The sequence below is a fragment of the Colobus angolensis genome, unplaced genomic scaffold (assembly GCF_000951035.1).
Source record: "Colobus angolensis palliatus isolate OR3802 unplaced genomic scaffold, Cang.pa_1.0 Scaffold6, whole genome shotgun sequence".
Taxonomy (NCBI): Eukaryota; Metazoa; Chordata; class Mammalia; order Primates; family Cercopithecidae; genus Colobus; species Colobus angolensis.
Window position 1 is genome coordinate 10,561,315 of NW_012119598.1, and position 22,500 is coordinate 10,583,814.

Consider the following 22,500-nt stretch of genomic DNA (forward strand, 5'->3'; position numbering starts at 1 on the left):
CATCAATAATCTCAACACCACTGACCAAAATTTCTCACATCACATCTCCCACTTACTCTCTCCTTATCTTCATGATCAAACTGTAGCATGAGGTATAACTTTGTAATAGAAGAAAGGGTCTGCTATTAATTTTCCAAATCTAGTTTCATACTTCCTGCAGACTGAAATGTATATGTCTGTGGCTAGCAAAATGAACGCTACTCTGATGATAATTCAAGTTGCCTCAAACATTGCAAAAGAAATAAAGCCTTGTAGAATGAAAACAACAACTTTGAAAGTATGGTTTGCAGGGAAGGATTAATACATAACAGGTATACTGTGATATTCTTTAGTATATTTGTTTTAGGATCAAAAGTAATCCAAATGGCAGATCCTTTTCCAAGGCTAAATGAAATTTTGATGTGAACCTAGGTTTAATTTCTATTTCTGGACTGACACATTTTTGTGTCGGTCTCTGTTCTATCACGCAGTTAAGTACAAAAACTGAAAATCTGCTTTACCTTGAGGTCTCAATAAGGAAAGAATAAATGAGTTTCATTTTTGTTACTTTATCTGTCAACAACTACTAGGCTGATAGGAATCTTGGTGGTATGTAATCAAAGTCTTATGTACTGCAATAATACCATTCTTCTTCATTCACTGTAATTGTTTTGTTTTGTTTTTTTTCTCTACCACAAAGCACTGTGATACTCTAACTATGCCCTTCCATATGCTGGTAAAATAATTCACCTATATTAGCAAAAGGATGGTAGCATAGTCCTTATATTGTCAATCAACTACTGGTACCCATAGTCTGGAAGGTTCTCCAATCCAATATAAAACTCAAATTATTTGTCTTCTATAACTGACTAGTAAATATTAACAAGATAATCAAAACCTTGGAGGGTGAAAAAAGTTAAGTCATGTTTAACCAAAAGTCTGGAGTAGTGTATTTAGCTTTTAGGTTCTCAAACCATTTGCATCCCTGTTGTCAGTGGAGGTGTTGGGGTCCTGTCCAGCTGCACATGAATGAGGCCTGCACCCTGGGAGCCTTCAGACCACAATTTCCCTTCAGAGCTCGATGCCTCCACACAACTGGAAACAGGGCCCCTTAAGGTCTATACAGATTGTTCCTTCTGTGTTTCATGTGGGTTGACGTACATGTGTTAGGTTACAAGTGCCAATACTGGAGGGATTCATTTTGCATTTCCCATTCTTAGATTCTATGTACAGCATTTAACAAGGAAAGAATTCTGAGGTCACTTGAGCAAAGAGACAGCTTTGACACTCTTAGTTCTGAAATCCTTTAAACATCCCCAAGTTCTATACTGTAATACATATCTAGAATTTATGTATTTTTATAATTTAAATGCATTTTATATTAATTTTACATTCTGTTAAGCATTGTTTTACAAATATAGTTTATACTCAACTATTGTCTGTCTTCCCAACTAAAATATAACCTCTGTGAATGCAAAGACATTATCTCTTAGCTCACTGCAGCACCCTCAGTGCCTAGAATATTACCTGTCTTATAATATGACCTGAATTCCTTAGTTAAATAAACTTCTCTTGGAAACCTATTGTAATACCCTAATCCTTTCATTGCCTAGATGTTCTCTCTTGATTAAATAACCTTTCATCACTTTTTATTCATATTTTTTCTCTATTCCCCCATCCCATCTCTCCTCCCCATCATCACCACCTACCCCCACACTTTTATTTTTAATTGAGTGCCTTCTAGGAACTGAGCACTGTCTGAATTTAAAAAACAAACACAACAACAACAACAACAACAGGAAAACTATGACCCCTGCCTTCAGAGCAGGGGAGAAGAAGGAAGCTAAACATATATAATCTGGTATGATTTAAAGAATGGAATTCTGGTTGAGAATATCAGAGAAGCATCTACCCCATATTGGGGGTGTCAAAGAAGACTTCTTGGAGAAATGGCTACTGGAAATAAGTTTTTGGAAAGGTGATTAGGAATTAGCCAGTCAGAAATACAAGGGAAAGAAATTTTTGACATCTGGGCAAAGGAGAAAAGACTCCAGGTCATAAAGTCATGGAAAATACAATTTGTTGGTAGATGTTCCTCAATTTTTCTTGACCTAAAGCTACAATTTAATAAAGTGAGTAATGGAACACAAACTTCTTCACTAGCCCCAGAATTAACGTTAACTAATGTTTTTGCTGAAAGTCCTAGCGCACTGTTGTACAGCGTCACCTTCCAATGTTTCATATTCATTCATTCAACCAATACTTATTGAGTGCTTATTATGGGACTATAGTAGTAAAATGAAATACCCAAAAATCTCTGTCCTTACAGAGCTTACATTCTGTGAGTGGAAGAATAAGCACAATACATGTGTATATTTTATAGTTTATTAGATAGTGAAAAGTGATGAGAAAAAAGTGCCAGGTAAGGATGGTCAGACCCCCAGGAAGGGGGGAGCTGCATCTCTTGCCTCTACCTTTGTGTCAAACAAAGGGTGCCACTTAGGATTAAGCCACTATGCTTTCAAGACAATTGAGAAAGTAAAGCTATAATGTATTTATTATTATTTTAATAAGCTATGCTTCTAATTGCTTGCGTAACATAAATCAGCCTATGAATCAAATAAAAACACACTCTCAAATATTAAAATGATTGTTTCTTTCTATTGCTATTCCTTGTCTTAATAAACCAATAATTTAAACACAGCAGGTAGAATTTAGAAGAGTAAACACACGGAACCCGTTATAAATTTAGAAACAATGGACTCCATCATAACAGTAGCTCCTCTTACTGTCTTTCATTGGATGGAGTCAGGACTTAATGAAGTAGGATGGTTTTAAGGATACGGTGTATATTACCAGAAGGTAGATTGCTAATAGAATCAATTCCTAAAGTGTCCTAATCATTCAGAGTATGCTTTTGGATATATCTCAAATCATCTCACAGGAAAATTAACAGACCCACTGAGAAATTCAAAGTAGGGCATTTAGCAATACAAAAACGATAGATTTTAATATGGCTGATATTTAACTCCTTGTAATATTCAGGTGAATATATGCCAATCCCATGTGTGTGTGTACATACACATATATATGTTGAAGTATGGTTCTACATTGAAGCAAACAGATGTGATATATAAACCAATAAATCAGTAAATTGGTCTTCTCAATACTCTTAATACTCTATTTTTGCTTCCAACTTCCTAGTGTTAGCTGCTTAATGTCGAGAATCGCATTAGTTAATTCATTTCTCATGCTATCTTTTATTGAACTAGGAGAGGAAAACACACACACTTGCCTTCTGCCCTTCCACACGTATCAGGTTTTCCTATCATTTAACTCAGAGCAGCACAGAACATAATCAGAGCTTTTACTTAAATTACACTGTACATGAACTTTGGTCAGGAAACCCTCTAGTGTGCACCCATGCAGTTCCTTGGGGGCTATAAGAGTGAGAATGAAATTGCCCACCAGAGGAAGGTTAGTAACAATCATCGAAGTGTCTTGACTCAACGAAGCAATCACTTCCTTTCAAATCAGCTACATTAGCTAGAGAGGAAGAAAACTCTAATGCATTTGTGTGTTTCTCAGGAGTTTTTTTTGTTTTGTTTTGGCCCCATTCTTGTTCTTTTCCTGTAAATCCACCTGCTTCAGCTCAGCTTTTCCTCGCCGATAACTGTGTTTTCTGTAATATACTATAAACTAAATAACTAAACAATTCGTATTTATTTTATCATTACAACCATGCACCAAAATTTTACCACAGAGGACATTCTCCTGAACAGCATTCTTTTTAAAGGCATAAAGCCTGGAAAAATAAAATTAAGTTTGATTCCTATGAACTTTATAAATAAATTTGGGAAAACGTCATATTTTTTTCCCACTTTGAAAATCCAATACAAGTATCTCCAGCTGAAATGTCCATGGGGCCAGAAAGTCTGCATAAATACAAAAACATAAGTTTAGAAATCAGGGGACTGCACTAGAATATAGGGGAATAGGGGCAATGTCAAACCTAAACACACTGTACCATACTAAAATCCAAATACTATTTTTATAAAGTTGATTTACAAAACTATTTTGTAAATAAAAGGCAACTAAAAATACAAGAATATTTCTTAATGATAAAAAATAGTTATCCTAAACTAAGTCTTCATGTACTAAATATCAAAACAAAGCAACGACAACAACAACAAAAAAGTTCTCTTTTTTTTTTTTAAACTTTAAGTTCCGGGATACATGTCCAGAATGTGCACGTTTGTTACATAGATATGTGTGTGTCATAGTGGTTTGCTGCACTTATCAACCAATCACCTAGGTTTTAAGCCCCGCATGCATTAGCTATTTGTCCTGATGCTCTCCCTTCCCTTACCCCGCCCTCAACAGGCCTTGGTGTGTGATGTTCCCCTCCCTGTATCCATATGTTCTCATTGTTCACCTCCCACTTATGAGTGAGAACATGCAGTGTTTGGTTATCTGTTTCTGCATTAGTTTGCTGAAAATCATGGCTTCCAGTTTCATCCTCGTCCCTGCAAAGGACATGATCCCATTCCTTTTTGTGGCTGCACAGCATTCCATGGTATACATGTACATTTTCTTTATCCAGTCTCAAAAAAATTAGTACAATGAGGACTTCATTTAAGATAACTAACTCTTAAATATCAAAACAAAACAACCAAAAAACTACCAAAAAAACAGTTATCTTAAACTAAGTCTTCACTGTATTAAATATCAAACACAACACAAAACAACCAAACAAATAAAAAACGAATGACCAAAATATGAACTGTGACTTGGATATCCATCATGAATCTGATTATGTAACATTCTCCCAGAAATCTTGGCCAAAGCATAACTGGGGAAAAATAAGGAAAATATGTGCCAAAGTTATTGAAAAAATCCTATGTTGCATACACATAGAATGACAATGTGATTTCATGCCATGAAAACAAGAGATTTGACTTAAAATCTTTCAGGACAGAGAAGATGTTATTTGAATAATATCTTGGTAAACAACCATATAATCATAAAGAATCATTAACTTTTCTAAATACCAACCATAGCCACTTTGAAGATATAATAAGTAATGTAAAGTAATGTAATCAAAACCTATTACAAAGCTCCAGATAACACTCAATAATTAATTAATTAATATTAGACTTTCATAGGAATCTACAGGTGGTGATCAAGATTATTAATCTTATTCAGAAACCCAAACCGAAAGGCACATGAGTAACAACATAATTAAAAACAGAGTCAGAGATAGAAGAAAAATCTATACCATTTTTCTTTCCTTTCATAATTTTTGAGACAGAGTCGCATTCTGTCACCCAGGTTTGAATGCACTGCCACCATCTTAGCTCACTGCATCCTTGAGCCTCAAACTCCTGGGCTCAAGCGATCCCTTCACCTCAGCTACCTAAGTAGCTGGGACTACAGTCGTGCACCAACATGCCCAGCTAACTTTTTTATTCTTTGCAGAGGGGGAAATATCTTGCCATGTTGCCCAGGCTTGTCTCAAACTCCCGGACTCAAGTGATCCTCTCACCTCAGCCTCCCAAGGTGCTGGGATTACAGGTATGCGCCACTGTATCTGGCCTTCTTCTTCTTCTTTATAGAAAGGCTAATATGTGAAAATTGGTCAGTTGCTAACAGAATATTCAAGAACTGGTACCATGTTGGACAAATTAGCTTTCTAAACTTTCTGTTTTTTCTTCCTTCCCAAATCTTGTGGGTATTTGATATATCGGTGATTTGAAAATCTAAATAGGATTAACAGTTGAAGTTTGCTAACAAATTCTAATCAATTGATCCATATTCTTTCTTCCCCAAGGCCCTCCCTCACGGTAAATTATGAGGCACTTTAACTTGCAAATCACCAGAGTGCTGTGGAGTGGCTAACTACTGCTGGACTTTATCCCACGGTACCCCAAGGCATTCATGCATCATGTGCTCACTGGACCTAGAATCCTCAAGGAGCTGAAGCACGTCCCTAACTTCTAAACAGGAAGATGCTACCAGTACGTAAGTAATTGTGGTAATTCAAAGGTTAAGTATAAGCATATTGTTTTTTCTCATATTTAAAAGTTCCCCAAAAGTCATATCAAAGTACGGTTTCTTTCCTGCGAGTTTGAAGCTTGACAACATTAGCTTACATGTAAATAAGTTAATGAGTATAGAGTTTGGAAAGTTGCCTTTCAGATTATAAAGTACCTGATCTTAGATATCAATCACCCTTCCAATCTTTCCAATTTTGGCTTCATTCATTTAACAATTCATGCTGCTTGTGGATCTAAGATTACTTATATATATGTACTGTATTTAAGGGCTCATTCTGGTAATAGTCTTTCAGCACACTGAAACACACTCCGATATGAAACAACCAATATAATGGGTTATTGGGTTTAGTTTAAACAAAATAATCTTTTTTCTTAAAAATCTTGTAATTTATAGACAAAATCCATCTCATGAAGCAAAGGATTCAGGACTTTCCGTGTTTTTCTTTTCTCTTTTTACATTGGGTTTTTGGTCAATTATTCTGATAAAAGCTATGGAAAACTTATTTTCTTGTTAATTTTTTCAACTTGATTTAAATTTTTAAAGCCACTTGCTGAAGGTCCAAGAAAGCTTATTTCCTACTAAATTGTTTTTGATAGCAAACAAAAAGTGTCCAAAAGAAACTCTAAATGAAATTATTTGGATATTAAAGACTAATCTAAATTATGCTAAAAGCATAAAATACTAAGCATAGAAAACATATGCCGAAAGCATAAAATACTAAAGTCATGAGAAATTTTTCCAGTAAAATTTTTGTTATACTAAAATTGAAACTATTCACTTTGGGAGGCCCAGGAGGGTGTATTAACTGATGCCAGGAGTTCAAGACCAGCCTGGCCAACATGGCGAAACTCCATCTCTACTAAAAATACAAAAATTAGCCGGGCATCATGGTGCATGCCTGTAGTCCCAGCTACCCGGGAGGCTGAGGCAGGAGAATGACTTGAACCTGAGAAGAGGAGCTTATAGTGAGCTGAGATAGTGCCACTGCACTCCAGCCTGGGCGACAGAAGACTCTGTCTCAAAAACATAAAATAAAAACAAAACAAAAATGGAACCATTGAATTCCAGCTAAAATGATGGCCAAATGAAGTTTGAAATTTATATGGAAATTAATTGATACAGTGAAACTTCATATTCTAGTCGCAAAAAAAAAAGTCCTTTTGAAATTTTTATGTAATATTTAAGCAGAGGTAAGTATAATTCGGTAATCCGACCAACTGGTTAGACACTGACTGCATCACTAATATATTGGAAAACTGAAGTCTTTCCCAGGTTTTTTTTTTTTTTTTTTTTTTCTGCATAGCCATGTTTATATTAAGAAAGTCAGTCATTGGACCTCTAAAAAATCACCTATATCATCTCTAGTTTTACTTTTTCTATGAGTCTAAGATTCTCAAGCATCCTTTTTACTATCATATAGATTCTTGTGCTCACATTTTTATTTTAAAGGTATATAAATTTGAATGACGTATAAACCTACTGGTTTAAATGTATGAATCCATCTGTCATCAGTGAACTGGAATAGTAATGTCTCTGGATGTTAAAACAATTCTCATAAAGATTATTTCTTCAATGACCTATGGCAGATTTTATAAAACATTATTTGCAAAATCATACATTGGAGGTTTCGTTAACGTGGATTTGAAGCGACAATGTAAAACTAACTATGCTTAAGAGGTAGTTAAGTGTCACCACTGGCATCAATTTTAGCATTAACAGAAACAGAAAAGGACAACACAAACAGATATTCTGGTAATTTCCTGGGCAAATCTGTCTGATTACCTGGGGGTAGGCAGTTCCCCTGAGGAAAAATAAATTAATAAATAAGTTTTTTCTTATTCTGCTGACATTTCCAAAACTCAAATGTTTGATTAAAATGCTCCTTCTCCAGCTGGACAAGCACTGTCCTGGAACTCTGCTGTTCCATTTTTTCATTTGTTTGTTGTCGTTGTTGTTGTTGTTGTTGTTTAAACCAAAAAAAGACAGGAAAGGAAACAAATTTATTTTTATAAACTGACCAAATATTTTATACATCTAATATTTATATAAAATATTTCCGTATTTCAATAAAAAGGATGCTTTCCTGAGGATTTATTTTTAGCCTTCCAAATCAATGAAAGAGATTCAAACCACTTAGGACCCCAATGGTTTCTGAAGACACAAATCCAGGTCAGTTCAATAAACCTAAAGAAAATGATTTTCCTATGTATTTTCTTTTCCTTAATAATTGTTTAAATGTCTCAAAGCAAAAAAAAAAAAAAACTATTTTGTAAATGGTCTATAAATTTTATTTAGCACTTGTTTTCCATCTTAAGGGAAAGACAGCTATAAATGAAAAAAATGTAAACAGTTTTATACAATATCACTTCTAAAATAATCTAGGCTACGTGCACTACTGGGAAAAACAATTCTCATCACATATTTGCTCAGACAATTTGAATTATGCACTTAACACAAGTGCTTATGTTATTTCTATTACAAATTTTTGTACATGTGTATTTCTAATGGCCAGAGTGGTCTCAAGGTAAATTTAGGGTCACAGTTATTACCCTAACCCAGGATTTCTCTACCTCAGGCACAACCGCTATGGATCCCTATCCTTTATTCTAACTACCTCTCATCTCTTCCAGAAGGATCTAAGTCCTGAGATCACATATGCTCAGAACTCACTCCTCTCCACATTTCTGGAATGTCTGCCATTTTCCTTCCCTACTCTCAGCCTTCAGCATTGCTGCCTGCTCTCAAGGATTCTATGCTGACCACCATGCTCTACCAACCACCAGCGTCTCCACATCCATCATGAAACAACTGGTGGCACCTCCAGTCCACAAAGCCACATGGACAGCACTTCCTGTCAGTGACAGAGCTGCTGCTGGGGTCACCTACACTGACTACTGTCGCCTCTAACACTGATTCTTGCTGGTGCCCATTGCAGGCCATGTCACATTCTCTCCAATATCTTCCTAGTTCTGATCAAACCTTGCACTCACACCTCTGTCCATCCGATGTTCTATCAGCAATGCTAAGTGAAGGGGTCCAGTATATGTCATCTCCCAGCTCCTACCCACCACATGCTGCTCCTCCATGTTACACAGAGGCCCCCTACAACTGATGGAGATCTCAGTTTTTACTCCAAGCCCCTCCCACTAACTCCCCCGAATAAATGCCTGAGGATTAGACCACAGGACAATACAATTGGCAAACATTGTACTGTAATCAAAATTACCTTTCCTCTCTGGCCCTGAGATATTGGCATGAGATCAAGCTTGTGTGCCTGACTGTCTCTTTCCTTAGAATTAGCCTCTTCCCAGGAGGCATCTTAGTCTTTCTTAAAATGAAAATGCAACAAATGAACTAGTCGAATGGTGACAAAAGACAGCTTAGTGAAGTTGAATTTAATATGAAATTTCATTAATATAGTACAGCTTCTTATTCTAATTGCCAAAAAGTATTTTTTTTTAATTTCACCCAATATTTAAAGGGAACTAAGTTTAAAAAAGAAAGCACTTTTGGAGTCCAAGTGCTAAGATATTGACCACATCATTGATGTATCAGAAAACCTAAATTTCTGTCTCAGTTTTTTCATTGCAAGCCTGTGTTCATTTTAGGCCACTTTAATCCACAAAGCCTCAGATGTGCTCAGTCCTAAACTGAACATGGCTTAACTGAACTGAACTGGAATCCCAATTATACTATTATGGTATGTCTACACACACACACACACACACACACACGCTTTTGTTTTGGCCATATATCTACACATTCATTCTTTTATTCATTGAATAAAAGGTATTTATAAAATAGATGTCAAAATCGTATATGAGCACATATTATGTGTTTGAGAGTGCCAGATGAATTTTGATCAACCGTAATTTTTTTTCTTTTTCCTTTTTTTTTTTTTTTTGAGATGGAGTCTCTCTCTGTCACCCAGGCTGGAGTACGGTGGTGCAATCTCAGCTCACTGCAATGTCTGCCTCCCAGGTTCAAGCAACTGTCCTGCCTCAGCCTACCAAGTAGCTGGGATTTCAGGCATGCACCACCACGCCTGGCTAATTTTTGTATTTTTAGTAGAGATGGGGTTTTGTCATGTTGGCCAGGCTGGTCTCAAACTCCTGACCTCAGGTGATCCAACCACCTCGGCCTCTCAAAGCGTTGGGATTACAGGCGTGAGCCACCGCGCTCAGCCTGATCAACTGTAATCTAAACACAGGAACATCTTGTTTGATTGCTCTTCACTTTATTATGCTTTGCAGATAACGCGTTTTTCATAAATTGAAGGCTTTTGGCAACGTGCATGAAGCAACTCTATCAATGACATTGTTTCAACAGTATGTGCTCACTTCACGTCTCTGTGTCACATTTTGGTAATTCTCTCAATATTTCAACCTTTTTCATTACATTGTCTGTTACGGTGATCTGTGATCAGTGATAGTTGACATTACTGTTATAATTGTTTTGTGGCACCATAAACCATGCTCATATAAGGCAGCAAGCTTAATAGATAAATGTGTGTGTTCTGACTGCTCCACTGACCAGCTATTGTCTTTATCCCCTATCTGTCTCCCTCTACTCAGGCCCCCTATTCCCCGAAACACAACAATATAGAAACTAAACCAATTAATAACCCTACAGTGGCCTCTACGTATTCACGAGAAAAAAAGAGTCATACATCTGTCACTTTATTCAAAAGCTAGAAATGATTAAACTTAGTGAGGAAGGCATGTCGAAAGGTAAGACAGACGGAAATCTAGACGTCTTGTACCCACCCAACCTCCACATTGCAAATGCAAAGGAAAAGCTCTTTACAGAAATTAAAAGTGCTACTCCAGTGAGCACATGAATTATAAGAAAGCAAAATAGCCTTGCTAATATGGAGAAAATTCTAGTAGTGTGGACAGAAGATGGAATCAGCCACAATATTCCCTTAAACCAAAGCCTAATCCAGAGCAAGACCCTAGCTTTCTTCAATTCTGTGAAGGCTGGGAGAGGTGAGAAAACTGCACAAGAAAAAAATGAAGCTAGCAGAGGTTGGCTGGTGAGGTTTCAGGAAAGAAGCCATTTCCATAACAGAAAAGGGCAAGGTGAAGCAGTAAGTGCTGATGCAGAAGCTGCAGCAAGTTATCCAGAAGATATAGCTAAGATCATTGATGAAGGTGGCTATGTGAAAGAATAGATTTTCCATGCAGATGAAATCGCCTTCTGTCGGAAGAAGATGCCATCTAGAACTTTCACAGCTAGCGAGAAGTCAGTGCCTGTCTTCAAAGCTTCAAAGAACAGTTGGACTCACTTCTTAGGGGCTAATGCAGCTGATCACTTTAAGCTGAAGCCAATACTATGTACCATTCTGAAAATCTTAGGGCCCTTAGGAATTACACTACATCTGCCTGTGCTCCATAAATGGAACAAGAAAGCCTGGATGACAGCACATCTGTTAACAGCTTGTTTTACTGAATATATTAAGCACACTGTTGAGACCACTGCCCAGAAAAAGAGATTTTTTTCAAAATATTACTTCTCATTGACAGTGCACCTGGTCCCCAAGAGCTCCTGATGGAGAAGCACAAGGAGATGAATGTTGTTTTCATGCTTGCTAACACAACATCCATTCTGCAGTCCACGGATCAAGGAGTAGTTTTGACTTTCAAATCTTATTATTTCAGAAATACATTTCATAAAGGTATGGATCCCATAGGTAGAAATTCCTCTGTTGGATCTAGGCAAAGGAAATTAAAAACCTTCTAGAAAGGATTCACAATTATAGTTGTCATTAAGAACATTTGTGATTCATGGGAGGAGGTCAAAATATCAACATTAACAGGAGTTTGGAAGAAATTGATTCTGACCCCCATGGGTAACTTTGAGGGGTTCAAGACTTCCGTGGAGGAATTAAATGCAGATGTGGTAGAAATATCAAGAGAACTAGAGTTAGAAGTAGAGGCTGAAACAGACAGAAATGCTGCAATCTCCTGATAAAACCTGAATGGATAAGAAGTTGCTTTCTATGAATGAGCAAAGAAAGTGGTTTTTTAAGATGGAGTCTTCTCCCAGTGAAGATGCTGTGAACATTGTTTGAAATGATGGCAAAGGATTTAGAATATTACATAAACTTAGTTGACAAAGCAGCTATAGAGTTTGAGACGACTGACTCCAATTTTGAAAGTTCTAATGTGAGTGAAAGGCTATCCAACAGCATCGCATGCTACAGAGAAATCTTTTGTGAAAGGAAGAGTCAATTGCTGTGGCAAACTTCATTGTTGTATTATTTTAAGAAATTTCCACAGCCACCTCAACTTCAGCAACCACCACTGACCAGTCAGCAGCCATCAACATCTAGACAAGACACCCCACCAGCAAAGATTATGACTCACTGAAGGCTCAGAGGATTGTTGCAATTTTTAGCAGCAAAGTATTTTTTTAATTAGGGCACATACATATTTTTGAACATAATGCTACTGCACACTTTATAGACTACAGTAGAGTGTAAACATAAGTTTTATATGCACTGGGAAACCAATACATTTACGTGTGTCACTGTTTTGTGATATTCGTGTTATGGTGGTGGTCCAGAACTAGATCTGCAATATCTCCAAAGTATGCCTGCAGTTACCTTCATTGTAACTCTGCTTACATAATATATTTCATAAACACGGAAATCCTTTATGTCTTTTCTGTTTATTTTTATATTTCTCATACCTGGCATAGTGCCTGAAAAATAGAAAATGTTCAGTAAATAATGCTTTTCAATGAATGAGGAGGAAGAAATGGAGAGACACATAAAGCATTTTTGATGTTTTATATATCTAACTTCTGATGAAAATGTTGAATAAATTATGTCCAACTCATCATGCATATACCACTTCTGTTTTCATTGATGTTGTACTGACATTATTAGCAATAGGAGGCAGCCAGTAAATAATCCAAGCCATATCAACCATAGGAACATTTATCAGATTTTTGTTTGGCTTATTTGTCATTGTTGTCTTGCATCCATTTCCCCTCCCTAATGGCATCACAATTTCCTAGTTTCGTTGTGTACAGTCTCGGTGGCCCAGTAACTCCAGATTCCTCTCTCCAACTACAGAAGCCAAGGAGGGCTTGACAGAACCTACTTCTCCTACCCTGTGATAGAGCCAGGAGGCAAGCAAGTGGCCTACACATGGCGAGCCAAATGTTCTGTCCCTAAGACTTAGAATTTTGGATAAGTGAAGCAAGGATGGAAAGAACACTTGGCATTTACTCATCACAGTGGTAAGAGCTGTTTCAAAACCAGACTGCTCCTGCTATGGGACAGTTACTGTGTTTCCAACTTCCTGTAGCCATCTTGGGTTTTGCCCATTTCCACTATTGAATCTCAGAGCTCATGCAATCATTCTGCCTGAATTAGTAAGAGATGGTTTCTGTTGTTACCACCAAGGAGCTCTAAGTGGCACATGTTCACACAAGCATCATAGCAGCCTGTCTGCATCCTTGGAAGATGCCACCGAGTGATGTCCAGCAAAAGAGTACAGAAACAACTGCAATGCACAACTCCCAGGAGAGAAGAGGGAAAAGCAGGGTTGTATTCCTCAATATTGTCAATTTTGCCTTTTTTAGTAAGTATAGCTATGCCTGGCATAAGCAATAACGTACACAATTAATTACACTCATTTCTTTTCCACTTAGTTTTGAAATAATCTCAACAAAAGTTAAAAATTAAAAGGGAAAAACTTCCCAAGTGCAATTTTTAAAATTCACCATAAGGCTGGGCACAGTGGCTCATGCCTGTAATCCGAGCACTTTGGGAGGCTGAGGCAGGTGGATCACCTGAGGTAAGGAGTTCGAGATCAACCTGGCCAACATGGTGAAACCCCATCTCTACTAAAAATACAAAACTTAGTGAGGTGTGGTGGTGGGTTCCTGTAATCCCAGTTACTTAGGCTGCTGAAGCAGGAGAATCACTTGAACCCAGGAGGCAGAGGTTGCAGTGAGCCGAGATTGTGTCACTGCACTCGTGTCGCACCCTGTGCGACAAGAGCAAGACTCCATCTCAAAAACAAAAACAAACAAACAAACAAACAAAAAACTTACCATGAGTTTACCTGTTCCACTGTTCACATCTATAATTATTCCTTTTTCTTCCTATCTGGAATCTTCCTATAGCCCCTTCTCACATCTGTCCCACATTACATTTTATCGCCATTTAGAATTTAGCCCAGGAGTCAGAGGCCAGCCTAGGCAGCATAGTGAGACTCTATTTCTATCAAAAATAGATATAAAAAATAAAAAACAGAACTCAGGTATTAACTCTATTTTTAGTATCATCATATTATACATTTGGAATAGTAAAGGTGCCCTTTCTCCCCACCCAGGTTAGGAACAAAAACCAACTCTCTTTGTGAAGTTCTAAGCAGTTATGGCTTCTCTACGCATCTCTTTTCAACTATGAGAATTCCGGATATGCTGTTATCATCTAGCAAATCATCTTCAGGCAGGATGTGATGGGCAGTGGGCACTGAGGATGAGCTGAGACAGTACAATGAAGCAGTGTGCACACAACAAACACCGGTTCTGGGCGAGATGGAGCAGGAGACGTGCAGCCCAGCAAAGGACATGAAGAGACACTTCTGAAAAGAAGGCATTCATGCAGCCAATAGGCATAGGAAAAAAAACTCAGTATCACCGATCATTAGAGAAATGCAATTCACAATGAGATACTATCCCATACCAGTCAGAAAGGCTATTACTAAAAAGTCAAAAATAAATAAATAAATAGCAGATGCTGGTGAGGTTGCGGAGAAAAGGGAACACTTATGTACTGTTGGAGGGAGGGTAAATTAGTTTAACCCCTGTGGAAAACAGTATGGCAATTCCTCAGAGCTAAAAGCAGAACTACCCTTTGACCCAGAAATCCCATTATTCAGCATATATACAGAGGAATATAAATCATTCTACGATAAAGACACATGCACGCGAAAGTTCATGGTAGCACTATTCACAATAGTGAAGACATGGAATCAACCAAAATGCCCATCAGTGACAGACTGGATAAAGAAAATGTGGTTCATACACACCATGGAATACTATGCAGTTGCAAAAAAGAAGGATGTCATGTCTTTTGCGGGAACACGGATGGAGCTGGAGGCTATTATCTGTAGCAAACTAAATACTGCATGATCTCACGTATGAGTAGGAGCCAAATGATAAGAACTTACAAACACAAAGAAGAAAACAACAGACACTGCTGTCTATTTGAGGGTGGAGGGTGGGAGGAGGGAGAGGAGCAGAAAAGGTAACTATTGGATACTGGGCTTAATACTTGGGTGATGAATTAATACCTGGGTAATGAAATAATCTGTACAACAAACTCCTGCGACATGTGTTTACCTATGTAAAAACCTTCACATGTACCCCCAAACCTAAAATAAGTGTTAAAAAGTTGTATGACTTTTAAAAATCCTTCTAATAAATCTTTGCATTCATACTTTAAAAAATTACATACATGCAAATTCGTCTGGGAATGTACAGCATGGGGTGTTTAACGTTTTTGCGAATTGTCTGCTTACAAGTGCAAGGCCAGTGGGAACTGAAAGAAAAGTGCGATGCAGAGCCTGGCAGACTTTCATCAGAAGTGGGGGAGCAAAGGCAGAGCAGGCCAGGAGGGGATACAGCCACAGTGAGAAGGAAGGACTGAGAGTTCAATTCTGTTCTGTTGTTTTCCATTTGCACCTTGCAAAAATGACTATTACTGTCTGGGCATGGTGGCTCACGTCTGTTACTCCTGGCCCCAAGCAATCCGCCTGGGACCAGGAGTTTGAGACCAGCCTGGTCAACATGGGGAAACCCCATCTCTACTGAAAATACAAAAATTAGCCAGGTGTGGTGACATGCACTCGTAGTCCCAGCTACTTGGGAGCCTGAGGCATGAGAATTGCTTGAACCCATGGGGTAGAGGCAGCAGTGAGCTGAGATAGTGCCACTGCACTCCAGCCTGGGCAACAGAGGAAGCTAGACTCTGTCTCAAAAAAAAAAAAAAAAACAAGGCTGACACCAACTTATAGTGTCAGCTCTGCTGCACATTGTCATTTTCCCTGAAGAATGTTTAGATGACTAAGTTTCTAAGGATGCCTTAACATTGGAGTCTCCAGGTAGGATTTGAGGATATATGAAAGCCTTCCAAATGATCTTGAAATCACAGCAATTGGTAGTTGCCTGCTTTGGCTATTCCTGAAGATCAGTGTGTCCTTACTTTAATTACTTTTCTACTATACTAAGAGACTCAATCCATCATAAACTTGAAATCTTTTTTATAAAGATTTGGTTCTAGAAAATCCCTCTCCTAGACATTTCCTTCATAATTTAAATTGCTATTTGGCAAATAATTTTTCATTTCCTTGAGGGAATTTGAATAAAGTCATGTTGGAATTCTGCCATTACATACAATGCATTTCTTTAAAAAGCATCTTAAAGGAAGAAATGTATTCATATTTACTTACCAGATGATAATTTGTGCTAATTGTAATATTACTGTGGGGAAAATTTGTCACTACTCTATTTTCTCTAAGTAATCACATTGGCAGTTAATATAAATGTTCTTTTAAAAATTGTATTAACAAGAAACACTGTGTTCTATGATATCTAGTAGTTTCTACATGCGGGTATTTCAAATATTCTTCTTTGTTCACAGACCATAAAATTGCATGTATCATTTGCAATTTAATTTTTTCAGAAGTCCCCTCAAAGGGAATAGGGAAAGGTAAAAATGCATCAGATAATTTTTTTAAGTTGGCTATATTCCAGAATACAGAGAGCGTAACTCCTGCCTCTGTCAGTAACTGGCTGGATTTGTAAGGATGATAAATCACTCCTGGATTTTTCATCCAAAGTTCCTTCTCTTTGGTTTCTTCCTCTCTGCTTTATTTTTGGCTTACAAATTTGGCTCCTCCCATCTTCCAAAACCAAACTGATGATCACTCGTGAAAATAACTACCTTCATGCCTAGTCTTTCCTAAGACACAGGGACTAAACCTATAACAGTATGCCTATAGAGCACTTGAAATGGGGCTAACTCACATTGAGGTTTGCTGTCAGTGTAATGATTCACACTGTGCTTTAAAGATTTCATACAAAAAAGGGAAAATATTTCAGTTTTACACTGGTTATAAGTTGAAATGATAATATTTTAGAGATCTTGGTTTAAATAAAATACATTATTAGAAATAATTGAGCTTTTTGAAAAAATCTTGTTATGGTAGCTCTCAGAAATTGTATTTCTTTATTTTTTACTTTAGAGATGGGGTCTTGCTCTGTAGCTTAGGCTGAAGTGCAGTGACATGATCATAGCTCACTGCAGCCTCTGACTTCCTGGGCTTAAGTGATCCTCCCACCTCATCCTACTGAGTAGCTGGAATTACAGGTGCCTGCCACCACCCCTGACTAATTTCTTTTTTGGGGGGGATGGGGTCTCACTTTGTTGCCCAGGCTGATCTCAAACTCCCGGCTTTAAGTGATCCTCCAGCCTCAGCTTCCTAAACGGAGAAAATTTAAAATGATGTATGTGGCTCTCTTTACTTTCTATTAGATAGTGCTTGCCTGTAAGCACTAAGACACAGATGGCATCCTTCTTATAACCTCACTTTTCTCTCTCTCTCCAACACCTGATGTATCATAAGTGTAATTATTCGCCATGCCTCATTTTATTGAGTTCCAAACAGGTAAGTCATCAAGTAGTACTCTACTTCTGACCTGAATATCAATCTAAAAACTTAAAAGTTTGAGATTTTTCACAAAGGCTTCCTAGTCTTTTTCAGCCCCCAGGGAATAAGAATTCTTACTGAAGAAATCTGAATACCTCTGCTAAATATAAATTTGTAAAGAAGGGCTGCTCCATCCTCCATTTGGGCTAAAGGACCCATTTTCACCTCCAGGATCTAACTGTGAAATACTCTAGCTCAATAAGAAGACCATTTCTGTCAAGGGAACCAAAGAGCTAAAATGTGCCTGCCTCAGGACTGATGATACCAGAAGTTCATCTTCAGCGTCAAGAGTTGACTGAGAGGCCAAATGGATGCCAAGGGACTCTAACCCTCCCTTCCTGTTCCTGTGCATTCATCTTTCCTGCATCTTCTCTGCCGATCTATGGATTTGTTGACCTTGCATGTCTGGCCCAGCTCTAGAGTTTCCTTTCTGATTACCTCATGCAGCCACACTAGATGTCATGCTGACATTCCCACACAATGCCCTGTCCTTTTATCAGGTGACATCACCCCTAATCAAGAGAGAGAGATGCAGCAGAGGAGTAAAATGCGTACACCACAGAACCAAACAAGTCCTCCTTTAAATATCTCATCATAGCACACATTGTATGTTTTACCTTAGCCAAGCTACAACCTTGATTTCCTCATCTATAGGATGAGGATAATAATAAAATGTACTTTGGGCAGGGCCTGCTAGTTGACCCCAATATACATTCTCTTATTTAATAATAGAAACCGGCCAGGCACGGTGGCTCACGTCTATAATCCTAGCATTTAGGAGGCCGAGGCGGGCGGATGACTTGAGGTTAGGAGTTCAAGACCAGCCTGGCCAACATGGAGAAACCCCATCTCTACTAAAAATACAAAAATTAGCCAGGTGAGGTGGCAGGCACCTGTAATCCCAGCTACTTGGGAGGCTGAGGCAGGAGAATCACTTGAACTCAGGAGGCAGATGTTGCAGTGAGCCGAGATCACACCACTGCACTCCAGCCTGGGCTACAGAGCAAGACTCTGTCTCACATAATAATAACAATAATAATAATAGAAACCTTCCAACTTCACCTTGAAACTTGGCTACCAGCTAAGGACTTCATTTCCTAGCCTCTCTTGCAGCTCCATGTAGCAAAAGGCATACAAACAGAACTGGTATATCTATCTCTCTCTCTGGCAAAAGGCATAGAAACAGAAATGGCATATCTAGCTACCTGTATGTGGCCTTTTTCTTTTCTGCAAGTGCCTGAAACATAAAAGTGACATCAAGTCATCTTGGACCATGCAGATGAGAACAACAGCTTGGGGATTACAGAGTAATAAAATGGAAAGAAGACAAGAAATAACCAAAATCAGAGCTGAACTGAGGGAAACTGAGACACAGGAAACCATTCAAAAGATCAATGAATCCAGGAGCTGGTTTTTTTAAAACATCAATAAAATAGCTGGAATGTTAGCTAGACTAATAAAGAATAAAAGAGAGAAAATCCAAATAAACACAATCCAAAACAAGAAGGATATTACCACAGACTCCACCAAAATACAAACAACCATCAGAGAATGTTATGAACATCTCTATGCATATAAGCTAGAAAATCTAGAAGAAATAGATAAATTCCTGGACTCCCAAGACTGAACCAGGAAGAATTTAAATCCCTGACCAGACCAATAACAAACTCTGAAATTCAATCAGTTATAAATAGCCTACCAACCAAGAAAAGCCCAGGACCAGATGGATTCACAACTGAGTTCTACCAGATGTACAAAGAACAGCTGGTACCATTCCTACTGATGGTATTTTTTTAAAAAATGAGGAAGAGGGAATCCTCCCCTAACTTATTCTGTGAGTCCAGCATCATCCTGCTTCTAAAACCTAGCAGAAGCACAACAATAACAAAAAAACTTCAGGTCAATATTCTTGATGAACATAGATGTAAAACTCCTCAGCAAAATATTGGAAAACTGAATTCAGCAGCACATCAAAAACCTTATCCAACAAAATCAAGTAGGCTTTATACCTGGGATGCAAGATTGGTTCATCATACACAAATCAAAACATGTGATTCATCACAGAAACAGAACTAAAGACAAAAAGTATATAATTATCTCAATAGATGCAGAAAAGGTTGTTAGTAAAATTCCACACCCCTGCACGTTAAAAACTCTCAATAAACTAGGTATCGAAGGAATATACCTCAAAATAATAAGAGCCATCTATGACTAACCTACAGCCAACATCATACTGAGGGCAAAAGCTGGAAGCATTGCCTTTGAAAACTGGAACGAGACAAAGATGCCCTCTCTCACCACTCCTATTCAACATAGTATTGGAAGTCCTGACCAGAGCAAACAGGCAAGAGAAAGAAATAAACCAATCTTGCATCCCAGGTATAAAGCCTACTTGATTTTGTTGGATAAGGTTTTTGATGTGCTGCTGAATTCAGTTTTCCAAATAGGAAGAGAGGAAGTCAAACTATCCCTGTTTACAGATAACATGATCCTATAACTAGAAAACCCCATGGTTCTCAGCCCAGAAGCTCCTTAAGCTAATAAAACAACTTCAGCAAAGTCTCAGGATACAAAATCAATGTGCAAAAATCACTAGCACTCCTATATACCAATAACAGTCAAGCTCAGAGCAGAATCAGGAATGCAATCCCACTCACAATTGCCACACACGCACACAAATAAAATACTTAGAAATACCAGCTAACCAGAGAAGTGAAAGATCTCTACAAGGAGGGCTACAAAACACTACTCAAAGAAATCAGAGATGACACAAACAAATGGAAAAACATTCCATGCTCATGAATAGGAAGAACATATCCTTAAAATGGTCATACTGCCCAAAGCAATTTATAGATTCAATGCTATTCCTATTAAACTACCAATGACATTCTTCACAGAACTAGAAAAAAAAAATTTAATTCATACATTACCAAAAAAGAGCCTGAATAGCCAAGGCAATCTTAAGCAAAAAGAACAAAGCTGGAGGCAGCATGCTACACAACTTCAAACTATATTATAGGACTACAGTAACCAAAACAGCATGGTACTGGTACAAAAACAGACACATAGACAAATGGAACAGAATAGAAACTCCAGAAATAAGGCCACACACCTAAAACTATCTGATCTTTGACAAACCTGACAAAAACAAGCAAAGGGGAAAGGACTTTCTATTTAAAAAATGGTGCTGGGATAACTGGCTAGCCATATGCAGAAGATTGAAACTGGATCCCTTTCTTACATCATATACAAAAATCAACTCAAGATGGATTAGAGACTTAAATGTAAAACCCAAAACTACAAAAACCCTGGAAGACAACCTAGGCAATATCATTCTGAACACAGGCACAGGCAAAGATTTAATTACAAAGACACCAAAAGCAATTACAACGAAAGCAAAAATTGACAAATAAGACGTAATTAAACTAAAGAATTTTTGGAGAGCAAAAGAAACTATCAGCAGAGTAAGCAGACAACCTACAGAATGGGAGAAAATTTTTGCAGACTATGCATCTAACAAAGGAATAATATTCAGCATCTATAAGGAACTTAAACAAATCTACAAGAATAAAACAAACAACCCTGTTAAAAAGTAGGAAAAGGACATGAACAGACACTTCTCAAAAAAGAGTATCATGTGGCCAACAATTATATGAAAAAAAACCTCAACATAACTGATTATTAGAGAAATACAAATCAAAACCACAGAGAGATACCATCTCATGCCAGTCAGAATGGCTATTATTAAAAAATCAAAAATAACAGATACTGGTGAAGTTGTGGAGAAAAAGGAATACTTACACATAGTTGGTAGAAGTGTAAATTAGTTCAACCATTGCAGAAGACAGTGTGACGATTTCTCAAAGACCTAATATCAGAAATACTATTTGACCCAGCAATCCCTTCAGGGGGAACATAACCAAAGGAATATAAACTGTTCTACCATAAAGACACATCCACGCATATGCTCACTGAAGCACTATTCACAATAGCAAAGATGTGGAATCAACCTAAATGCCCATCAATGGTAGACTGCATAAAGAAAATGTGGTAGATATACACCATGGAATACTATGTAGCCATAATAAAATAAGATCATGTCCTTTGCAAAAACAGGGATGGAGTTGGTCATTATCCTTAGCAAACTAATGCAGGAATAGAAAACCAAATACCACATCTTCTCACTCATAAGTGGGAGCTAAATGATGAGAACACATGGACACATAAAGGGGAACAACATACACTGGGGCCTATTGGAGGGTGGAAGGTGGGAGGAGGGAAAGGATCAGGAAAAATACCTAATGGGTACTAGGTTTAATACCTGGGTGATGAAATAATCGGTACAACAAACCCCCATGACACAAGTTTACCTATATAATGAACTTGAACATGTACCCCTGAACTTAAAAGTCCATTTTTAAAAAACGAAAGACACCAAAACTTGTCTAAGTCACTGTTACTGGGGCTTTTATTGCATTAACTGAATGCCTATCCTACTATGCCACCCTAAAGAAGTATGAAATTAAATGAGGTAATGTACATAAAGTGCTTAGTATCTGACAATATATAATAAGCACTAAAGAAAGAATGGTAGCTGTTATTATTATTATTATTATTATTATTATTTTGATAGCCCTACATCCCACCACCTAGCTACAGACTTACAGAAACACACACATGCATGCACAGGCAAGGAGAAGAAAACCCAAGCAAAATTCATCGATGTGAACGC

At 37.7% G+C, this 22,500-nt stretch overlaps 1 protein-coding gene across 1 annotated transcript in view; it reads right to left on the bottom strand.

Moving 5' to 3' along the window:
* Positions 1-22,500, bottom strand: part of OFCC1 (orofacial cleft 1 candidate 1) — a 513,529-nt gene that overhangs the window by 205,766 nt on the left and 285,263 nt on the right.